Source organism: Rhinatrema bivittatum, unplaced genomic scaffold (assembly GCF_901001135.1).
Source record: "Rhinatrema bivittatum unplaced genomic scaffold, aRhiBiv1.1, whole genome shotgun sequence".
NCBI lineage: Eukaryota > Metazoa > Chordata > Amphibia > Gymnophiona > Rhinatrematidae > Rhinatrema > Rhinatrema bivittatum.
Genome location: NW_021820911.1, coordinates 114,274 through 125,871, shown reverse-complemented (window position 1 = coordinate 125,871; position 11,598 = coordinate 114,274). Strand labels below are relative to the sequence as shown.

The 11,598-nt window shown below is 47.9% G+C and overlaps 1 protein-coding gene across 1 annotated transcript in view; it reads left to right on the top strand.

Annotated features, from left to right (window-relative positions):
• The first annotated feature begins 2,528 nt into the window (after nucleotides 1-2,528).
• LOC115082287 (amiloride-sensitive sodium channel subunit beta-2-like) overlaps nucleotides 2,529-11,598 on the top strand; it is a 60,792-nt gene continuing 51,722 nt past the window's right edge. Inside the window, exon 1 of the mRNA XM_029586520.1 lies at nucleotides 2,529-2,723. The gene's annotated coding sequence lies outside the window, so the exon portion shown is untranslated. The remainder of the gene's footprint in view (nucleotides 2,724-11,598) is intronic.

Sequence of the window (11,598 nt, the reverse complement as noted above, 5' to 3'; positions counted from 1 at the left end):
TTACCATACAAGGATGTGTAAGAAAATTAATTTATAAAGAGAATGACCGTCATATTGCACAGTGAAGAACACATCATCTAGTGCTCAAAAAGCAGCCCATTTACATGATGCATTTCCCTGTGCAGTATGACGGTCATTCTTTTTATTTATAACTTAATGTTCTCACACATCCTTCTATGGTAACGTGAGATCTGATGTTTTGGTTGATTTACATTATTCTTACACCTTTTTGGGTTTTTTGATTTCTTAGTATTGATTCTGGTACGGCACCCTCTAGACCCCACACTGGCCAGATTTTCCCACCCCCAAAATCTTGGTGCTCTAGGTGACCTTCTAGTTTGCCTAATGGAAGCACCGGCCCTGTCAGTCCCTCTGTCCCTCATCCTAAAGGTCTTTCCCTCAATTCTTCCCCGGGATTAGCCTCTTCTCCACAACATCAGTCCCTGCATCACTGCCATCCCCTCTCTCCCTCCTTCCATCCCTGTTGCTTCCCTCTCTCATCCCTTCTTCCCTCCCCTCGCCAGCCACATCAGATCTGTTGCTTCCCTCTCTCATCCCTTCTTCCCTCCCCTCGCCAGCCACATCAGATCTGTTGCTTCCCTCTCTCATCCCTTCTTCTCTCCCCTCACCAGCCACATCGGATCTGTTGCTTCCCTCTCTCATCCCTTCTTCCCTCCCCTCACCAGCCACATCGGATCTGTTGCTTCCCTCTCTCATCCCTTCTTCCCTCCCCTCGCCAGCCACATCAGATCCGTTGCTTCCCTCTCTCATCCCTTCTTCCCTCCCCTCGCCAGCCACATCGGATCCGTTGCTTCCCTCTCTCATCCCTTCTTCCCTCCCCTCGCCAGCCACATCGGATCCGTTGCTTCCCTCTCTCATCCCTTCTTCCCTCCCTTCGCCAGCCACATCGGATCCGTTGCTTCCCTCTCTCATCCCTTCTTCCCTCCCCTCGCCAGCCACATCGGATCCGTTGCTTCCCTCTCTCATCCCTTCTTCCCTCCCCTCGCCAGCCACATCGGACCCGTTGCTTCCCTCTCTCATCCCTTCTTCCCTCCCCTCGCCAGCCACATCGGATCTGTTGCTTCCCTCTCTCATCCCTTCTTCCCTCCCCTCGCCAGCCACATCGGATCCGTTGCTTCCCTCTCTCATCCCTTCTTCCCTCCCCTCGCCAGCCACATCGGATCCGTTGCTTCCCTCTCCTCGTCCCTTCTTCCCTCCCCTCACCAGCCACATCGGATCCGTTGCTTCCCTCTCTCGTCCCTTCTTCCCTCCCCTCGCCAGCCACATCGGATCCGTTGCTTCCCTCTCTCGTCCCTTCTTCCCTCCCCTCGCCAGCCACATCGGATCCGTTGCTTCCCTCTCTCGTCCCTTCTTCCCTCCCTTCGCCAGCCACATCGGATCCGTTGCTTCCCTCTCTCGTCCCTTCTTCCCTCCCCTCGCCAGCCACATCGGATCCGTTGCTTCCCTCTCTCGTCCCTTCTTCCCTCCCCTCGCCAGCCACATCGGATCCGTTGCTTCCCTCTCTCATCCCTTCTTCCCTCCCTCGCCAGCCACATCGGATCCGTTGCTTCCCTCTCTCATCCCTTCTTCCCTCCCCTCGCCAGCCACATCGGACCCGTTGCTTCCCTCTCTCATCCCTTCTTCCCTCCCCTCGCCAGCCACATCGGATCTGTTGCTTCCCTCTCTCATCCCTTCTTCCCTCCCCTCGCCAGCCACATCGGATCTGTTGCTTCCCTCTCTCATCCCTTCTTCCCTCCCCTCGCCAGCCACATCGGATCTGTTGCTTCTCTCTCTCATCCCTTCTTCCCTCCCCTCGCCAGCCACATCGGATCTGTTGCTTCCCTCTCTCATCCCTTCTTCCCTCCCCTCGCCAGCCACATCGGATCCCATCCCTTCTTCCCTCCCCTCACCAGCCACATCGGATCCGTTGCTTCCCTCTCTCGTCCCTTCTTCCCTCCCCTCGCCAGCCACATCAGATCTGTTGCTTCCCTCTCTCGTCCCTTCTTCCCTCCCCTCGCCAGCCACATCGGATCTGTTGCTTCCCTCTCTCGTCCCTTCTTCCCTCCCCTCGCCAGCCACATCGGATCTGTTGCTTCCCTCTCTCGTCCCTTCTTCCCTCCCCTCGCCAGCCACATCGGATCTGTTGCTTCCCTCTCTCGTCCCTTCTTCCCTCCCCTCGCCAGCCACATCGGATCTGTTGCTTCCCTCTCTCGTCCCTTCTTCCCTCCCCTCGCCAGCCACATCGGATCCGTTGCTTCCCTCTCTCGTCCCTTCTTCCCTCCCCTCGCCAGCCACATCGGATCCGTTGCTTCCCTCTCTCGTCCCTTCTTCCCTCCCCTCGCCAGCCACATCGGATCCGTTGCTTCCCTCTCTCGTCCCTTCTTCCCTCCCCTCGCCAGCCACATCGGATCCGTTGCTTCCCTCTCTCGTCCCTTCTTCCCTCCCCTCACCAGCCACATCGGACCTGTTGCTTCCCTCTCTCATCCCTTCTTCCCTCTCTCATCCCTTCTTCCCTCCCCTCGCCAGCCACATCGGATCTGTTGCTTCCCTCTCTCATCCCTTCTTCCCTCCCCTCCCTTGCTCCCTCCCCTTTCTCCCCGCAGCCTCGCCCGTGCCGAGGACTCGCAAGCTCCGAAGCTGCAGCGCTCAGCGCCCGCAGGAGGAGGTAAGGGAGCCCCCCCAGCTGCTCTGGGGGAAAGATCCGGATTTCGGAAAGCTGTAGGGTAAGTCCCGGGGAGACAAGGGAGGTGAGGAGGGGGCGCAGGCAGGACCGAGTCCCGCTCTCTGCACTTTGATTGCTTCCAATACTGCGAAGTTGCTTTCAATTGCAAATCCACTTCCCGCGTGTGTTTTCATGTTTTGTAAATAGAGAAAGTTGCCGGCTGTATTTACGCTCGCTTTTTCTCTCTGCTTCTTGTCAGATTTCAGTGTAACTAAGCATGAAATGATACAGGCTCTTTCCGCACTGATGATCTGTAATGTATACGACACGGAACCCAGGCTTTGCCTGCTGCTTCTCAGTGTCTTGTACTACAAGTTGTTCTCTGCCATCATTACCTACAACATATTCACGCCTTTGTAATTGTACAGAGACATTTCTCAATACCGGCACAAGTTCAGTTGTCTCTAAGGTAGGAATAAAGAGTTAGATGGGGATTTGACCAGGTCAGATTCTACCATCCCGGTGACATTTTGCAGCCTCACCTCTAACTCTGAGCTCAACACCCTCCCTTCCTCTCAGATTATTCATTTTTAGGGAGCGGATAGAAAGTTCTCTAAAGTTGTATTTGAAAGATGGCATTCTGCCTCCTTGTGCCAAGCTGGGGTGATGGTTCTGTTCTGGCACAGAGGGAAGGATACAACCTATAATGTGCTGGGACATTGGGTCAGTACTGGTTCAGATGAAAGAATGCGGCAGGGACCAGGGCCAGCACCTCCCCTAGGGAAACCAGGCAGTCACTTACTGCCATGTATCATGGGAGGGGGGGGGGGGGCAGGCCACCAGCAGAGCCCATCCTGCCAGCAGCCCAAGAGCTGCCAGCATGAGTGACAGAGGGCATGTGTGAGAGATAGAAAAGGAAATGTGTGTGTGAGTGCATGAAAGAGGAGGGAGTATGTGCGAGTGTGAATGAGAGAGAGAGTGTGTGTGTGAATGAAAGAGGAGGGAGTAAGTGAGTGTGTGAATGAGAGAGAGAGAGTGTGTGTGTGCATGAAAGAGGAGGGAGTGTCTGTGTGTGTGTGTGCATGCATGAAAGAGGAGGGAGTGTATGTGTGAGAAAGAGGGCGAGTGTGTGTGTGTGTGTGAGTGGGAGAATATGTGTGAGAATGAAGATGTGTGTGTTAGAGAGTGTGAGTATATAGGAGAGAGATGAGAAAGTATGTTCCCCCTCCCCCAATCCATAACAATCTCATAACAATCAAAAGCTCCCAGGTATGGAGAACAGGGAATAAGAATATTTTTATTCTTATTAGTTTTAATTATTAAATGTTATTTGATGTGCCTGCTGTTTTGAAATATTGTATTGGTGTTTGGGAAATTAAAAAAAATGTTTATATGAGGTTTTACTTTTTGGATGTTCTATTCATCAGCTGTTTTGAAGTATTTGTTCTTTTTATTAGTATGATTTTACTATTTTTTATATTTCTTGATTGTATCGTTTGATTTGTTTTATGAAGAATGATGATGTTTCTCTTTTTTCATTGTTGCATTGTATACAGAGTCTGGCTTGTTGCAGTTTCCAGTTCCGTTTTTGTCTGCACATTTATATTTATATTTCATTCTCTTTATTCTGTATTTGGTGAGAGTCTGTATGGATTCTGCATGTGTGACAGAGATGAAATATTCTGCCTATGTAGGGATCTATAGCAGAATGGCTTGTTCTGTTTTCCTAATAGGAGATGTATCAATATTTTAGAGCCTGGTGTAATATTTGCATTGTTGCCTTTTCATTGGTAGGGTTGTTACCAGTTAATGCTGTGTTGGTATGGGAGATTTAGTATATTGTAATTGTAATTCCCTTAGCTCATGGCTTTCTGAGGGCCAAGCCCACTATATGGGTTCCAAGTCTCTTATTTTCTTTTTTGCAAGGTTTTGAGATTGATACCATAGCAGTGGATGTAAATATAATATATTTGTTGTTCTAAGTAATGTTTTTACCTCAAAAGACTGTACTTTCAATGCCATTTTTCTTGTAAAATATGTTATTGTAAATGCATAACTCATAATAGTACATGAAGAGGGCCTTGGAGGCAGGGCTGGAGGAGGTGCAAGGCTGTAAGGTTTGCATTGACCTTGGCTGGGACATTGGGTCAGTATTGACTCAACGGGGAGAGTGCCTTCTAACACCGTACTGGGAGATGGTGCTGGGACATTGGGTCAGTACTAATTCACAGGGAAGAGCACCCCTTACTGGGCCATCAGTACCACTCCTTGCCTTGCTGAGTGTTCTTAGCCAGGTCCAACTCTGGTAAGCTTGGGAGATCATACAGCCCTGGGGCACTGCATTCATTGGAAAGCATTTCTTTTTCTACTTTTTGCTACAGAAGATAACTGTTAAAATGTATGCTGTGTTTCTTAGTGTGCTGACTGTCAACAGATTATCCTGATGACATTAATTGTGAACTGAGCAAGTACAAAGTGATAAGGACATAAAACTTCATCAGCTTATAACTCTTTCGCCCATAGGGTCTTCAAGAAATAGTGCTTGTGATCCCTTCTGCATATTATGGCAGCAGCGACTTATAGGGCTTGATTTTAAAAGGCATTTACATGCTTAAAATTGGGCTTTACACGTGTAAATGCACTTTACTCAAGTAAGTGAGTTTTTGAAACTTGCTAGGACTGTGTTGCTCCTTTGAAAGCTCCCTCCATGTACTAGGATGAATGCCTTGTGATGCATGCAGACATTTGCACGGCAGTGGTGTGCATGAAAGCTTGGAGGAAGAGCCACTGAGAGGTGAAGGGATGTTTTATCCGGTAAAAGCCCCCTCTGTGCGCTATTCACACCAGGGAACTTTTACTGGGAGCCTGCATGAGGGGGTGTATATGTGCGAGAGAGAGAGAGAGAGAGAGAGAGAGAGAGGGAAGGTATCTTCAGATCTGCATGCCTGGCAGGAGTTTTAGACAGACAGGGAGAAGGAGAATGGCTTGGGGTGGGAGCTGCTCTTATCATCTACTCCTGCCATCCCTCCCCCAAGACAAATTATTGGTGGATGGGAGTACATGGCAATCATTCCTGAAGAAACTTTCAAATCCCAGTTAATGGGTGATTAAAATGCCATAAAAAGAGAAAGGCTGGTAGAGGTTCATTCTGGTAGAGGTCCAGCAGTGCTCAGCGCAGACCTAATCTGCTAACAATTCTCTCCCTATCCTATTCAGTTCCACGCCTGTATTTCTCAGCCATTTTCTTCACAAGATTTCCTCATTCTTCCATCCCCTTCTCCGCCATGCTCTGATGATGCAACCTCCACCATTCAGGCTGCTTCAACCTTCCTTTTTCACTCTATTACTCCTGAGGGAATTTGGCACAAAAAAAATTTAAATTCTGCACACAAAAATGTAAAACTCTGCAAAATTCTGCATATTTTATATTGGTAAAAATAATACAATATGCATCACAGTCTTTAAGTAATTAATTTAAAATGTAATACAGAAAAATGTTATTACTTAAAGATGCACAGTTTTAAATATTTTGAGCAGAATTTCCCTAGAAGTTCACTGTAAGATTGTCCCTTCCACTCCTTCTCCCTACTCTCCTGGCCAGTCTCCTTTCACTTTGCCCTCTCAGGCCCTAACTCCTCCAACTGCCACTGTGGCTCTCTAGGCTTAATCCCTTCCCCTCTATCTCCACTCGCAGAGTTTGACCACTCAGTCAGTGCTGCCCCTCACAAAGGCTCCCCTCTATCCCTCTCTCTTTCACACACACACACACACAGGCTCCCTCCCTCTAGTGCACATACACACCCCCCATACAGGCTCCCTCTCTCTCCATCATGCGCGTGGGCACGCATACACACACACACCCTCATTCAGAGTCCCTCCTCTCTCTCGCACACACACACACCCTCATTCAGAGTCCCTCCTCTCTCTCGCACACACACACACCCTCATTCAGAGTCCCTCCTCTCTCTCGCACACACACACACCCTCATTCAGAGTCCCTCCTCTCTCTCGCACACACACCCACCCTCATTCAGAGTCCCTCCTCTCTCTCGCACACACACACACCCTCATAAGGCTCCCTCTCTCTCCATCATGCGCATGGGCACGCATACACACACACACCCTCATAAGGCTCCCTCTTTCTCGCACATATACACCCCCTCACACAGGCTCCCTGTCTTTCTTTCGCACATACACATTCCCTCAGACAGGCTCCCTCTCTCTCATGTACACAGCACACCCTCTCTGTCTCACAGCACTCTCTCCCTGTCTCGCACACACACACACACACCTTCATACAGGCTTCCTCGCTCTCTTGCACACAAACCCACACAAGCTCCCTTTCTTTCTCATGCATATTTCCTCACACAGGTTACCTATGTCTCTCTCTCACACCCCCCTGCACACTGGCTCCCTCTCTTGCTTACCCCCCCCCCCCCCACACACACACATAAAGGCTCCCTCTCTCTCTCAAACACATCCCTTCACATAGTCTCTCTTTCTTGCACATACATAGACCCTCACACAGGCTCCCTCTCTCACAAATAAGCTCCCTCACATATGCTCTCTCTCACCCCCAGGCTTACAGACTTTTACACGCACACACAAAGACTCACTCTCACCGGGGCCTGATCCTTCTTTGCCGTGAGTGGGATGGCCTCCGCTTGTGTGCTCTGCAAGAGCGCAGAATTCCCAAAGGACTACTGTATGCTCGATTTCCTACTTTTTTCCATTTTCTTCCTCTTCAGCTGATCCTGAATACATAGTCTCAGCACATTTAGCTCAGCAATGTAGAATCCCAACACTGATCTGTGCTTTCCATCCGGGGAGCATCATTCACTGCATCACATAGAGGAGACACTTGGCTCCTTTCCTGATGCAGCATAAACATACATATGTACATACATACATGCATACACACAGACATACATATGTACATACATACATACATACAGAATTTAATTAATCACAAAAAGCAAAACACCTCTCAGAAATCATACAAACAAAAAACACATGAGGTGGGACATACACACAGACAAACATATGCACATACTTGTCACTGGGGCAATTTTCAGAATGTCCACACTGGGACAAGTCCACATGAACATTTTACTCCAAGCTTCAAAGAGAAAGTATGTGCATATGTATGTCTGAGTGTATGCATGTATGTATGTGTGTGTGTATGTTAGTATGCATGTATGTACATGTGTACGTGTGTAAGTTTGTGCATATGCATGTCTGTGTATGCATGTATGCATGTACGTGTGTATGTAAGTATGTGCATATGTATGTCTGTGTGTATGCATGCATGTACGTGTGTATGTGCATATGTATGTCTATATGTATGCATGTATGATGTACGTGTGTATGTAATTATGTGCATATGTATGTCTGTGTGTATGCATGTACGTACGTGTATATGTGCCACCTCATTTGTTTTTTGTTTGTATGATTTCTGAGAGGTGTTTTGCTCTTTGTGATTAATTAGTTATATTCTGTATGTATGTTTGTATGTACATATGTATGTTTATGCTGTATCAGGGGGTCCTCATTTCCATTCTGGAAAGGAGCCAAGTGTCTCCTCTATGTGATGCAGTGAATGATGCTCCCCGGATGCAAAGCACAGATCAGTGTTGGGATTCTACATTGCTGAGCTAAATGTGCTGAGACTATGTATTTTTGCACAGTGAACTTATGATTTTAAATATCTAACTATTTTGTAAATGATTATTGACCTATGATTCTAACTTATAACCCATGTGCTGTCTCACAAGATGGGACAGACAGAATATCTCAACTTCATTTGTGATCCTCTTACCCAAAAAGGGATTAATAAGGAGAGAATGGATGCAAATCTCAGCATTTACATCATAGAAGCAGTTGATCTGCCAGCTGGTAACGCCTCATTCCTGAATTGCTAAGATCTTTTCTGATGCTCCTCACAAGCTTCAAGTCAAATTGAGAACTTAAATCCAACAAAATAATAGAGGTTGAAGTAAGTCATCTTTTTAAGCTGAAGGCACAACGTGTGACAAGCCCCCACACTCTTCCTCCTGCCCCCTCCCCAGTTCCAGAGAGAAGACATGGAAAGGTGCGTGGTCACCCTGCATGCACCACCACCAGCTGGGAAACTCTGTTAAATGGGTGCACTATTATTATTCTAATCCTTAAGTAGACACAAAATATGACCCTTAGGTCTGTCTGGGTGTGACCCATAATCCCTATCCAACTGATTAGTAATCTCTATTTGAAAAGGGAGTGTGTGCCTTTAAACCATGATTCCATGCCTTTTTTCACATCTATTGAATTATATGATTTTTTTTATCATATCAAGCTAGTAATTACATTCTAGATCTCAAACCGTCCACTATGACAACAAAACCCTGCTAAAAATACACACAGAATCTTTATAGCTAACCTACCATGCCATAACAGCACTAATCCCAAGAAACAACCTTACCTATGGAAGAGCAGAATTGAAATTATTACTACTAGTCCAAGAATACCAGTACACCTCCTACTGGAATAACAGAACAAACACATTGCAAATCACACTATAAGTAGTCAGACGAGAGCCAGTGAAATTAGAACAAAGTTATTCAAAATACTAATATTAGAGAGAAGTTATAGATAATAATTAGACATTCTTATAAGGACCATCTGCGGATACTGGGACCACTTTTTATAAGTCTTCCACCTCGTTAGGGTCCTCTTTAATCATTGGTCCAAGAAACATAATCAAGAATAATTTTATTATTTTTTCTTTGTTCTTAAATTTAAAAAATAAAAATTGCGAAACTTTCCCCATCCGGCAAAGCCAGACGCAATATCACGTTTCGCATTCGCTGCCTCGGGGGCTGTCAGGGTATTTCATGATCGGCAAAAGGCCTGGAGGCAGACGTTGAGGAGCTCGCAATTACAAACCGCGGACGTGATCACAATTCCCATCCAACCACCCTCCAAACTAGTATTCATATCCAACATGGGTCATCTTCTCCAGCTGTCATTAACCTTTCTGGATGTATACTCAGCGAATTAGAAGAGAGAATATTAGATAAAGGCTTAAACTATCTACCTACAACAATTGCAATGCAAGGTGTTTTTGAAAAATTTCCTGGAACATCCTATGACAATTCACTGGTCAAATACAAATCTAATTGGTGTCCTCCACTTCCTGGGGATTCTGCCACATCTAAGTTTCAAGAATTGGTGCTTAAAGATGTTGAAAATATTTAATGTTCCAAGTCACATGTGACTCATGCGGAATCCAATGCTCTCCATCAACTTAAAACAAGGAGTGATATCATAATTAAACCCACCAAAAAAGGGGGCGCCATTGTCATTTTGAGTTGCTCTCAATACCGTGATGGCTTCACAGAATGACGGTATATAAAACTCAACAAATAAATAAATAAATATAGACAACTGTCAAGTACTATTTTTTTTTTATCAACAGCTATCTATTGATCCCACTTCTGAAATTTTATCAGAAGTTATTAAATTGGTTGAATATGGGTACGTAGGTGCTCTCCCCTCTGAATCAGGACCCAGTGCCCCAGTGATGTGTGAGAGGTGCTCTCCTCTCTGAACCAAGACCCAGTGTCCCAGTGCAGTGTGAGAGGTGCTCTCCCCTCTGAATCAGGACCCAGTGCCCCAGTGCAGTGTGAGAGGTGCTCTCCCCTCTGAACCAGGACCCAGTGTCCCAGTGCAGTGTGAGAGGTGCTCTCCCCTCTGAACCAGGACCCAGTGTCCCAGCACAGTGTGAGAGGAGCTCTCCCCTCTGAATCAGGACCCAGTGTCCCAGCACAGTGTGAGAGGTGCCTCCCTCTGAATCAGGACCCAGTGCCCCAGTGCAGTGTGAGAGGTGCTCTCCCCTCTGAATCTGGATCTAGTGCCTCAGCGCAGTGTGAGAGGTGCTCTCCCTTCTGAATCAGGACCCAGTGCCCCAGCGCAGTGTGAGAGGTGCTCTCCCCTCTGAATCTGAATCTAGTGCCTCAGCACAGTGTGAGAGGTGCTCTCCCCTCTGAATCTGAATCTAGTGCCTCAGCACAGTGTGAGAGGTGCTCTCCCCTCTGAATCTGAATCTAGTGCCTCAGCACAGTGTGAGAGGTGCCTCCCCTCTGAATCAGGACCCAGTGCCCCAGTGCAGTGTGAAAGGCGCTCTCCCCTCTGAATCTGGATCTAGTGCCTCAGCGCAGTGTGAGAGGTGCTCTCCCTTCTGAATCAGGACCCAGTGCCCCAGCGCAGTGTGAGAGGTGCTCTCCCCTCTGAATCTGAATCTAGTGCCTCAGCACAGTGTGAGAGGTGCTCTCCCCTCTGAATCTGAATCTAGTTGCCTCAGCACAGTGTGAGAGGTGCTCTCCCCTCTGAATCTGAATCTAGTGCCTCAGCACAGTGTGAGAGGTGCCTCCCCTCTGAATCAGGACCCAGTGCCCCAGTGCAGTGTGAGAGGTGCTCTCCCCTCTGAATCTGGATCTAGTGCCTCAGCGCAGTGTGAGAGGTGCTCTCCCTTCTGAATCAGGACCCAGTGCCCCAGCGCAGTGTGAGAGGCGCTCTCCCCTCTGAATCTGAATCTAGTGCCTCAGCACAGTGTGAGAGGTGCTCTCCCCTCTGAATCTGAATCTAGTGCCTCAGCACAGTGTGAGAGGTGCTCTCCCCTCTGAATCTGAATCTAGTGCCTCAGCACAGTGTGAGAGGTGCCTCCCCTCTGAATCAGGACCCAGTGCCCCAGTGCAGTGTGAAAGGCGCTCTCCCCTCTGAATCAGGACCCAGTGCCTCAGCGCAGTGTGAGAGGTGCTCTCCCCTCTGAATCTGGATCTAGTGCCTCAGCGCAGTGTGAAAGGCGCTCTCCCCTCTGAATCAGGACCCAGTGCCCCAGTGCAGTGTGAAAGGCGCTCTCCCCTCTGAATCTGGATCTAGTGCCTCAGCGCAGTGTG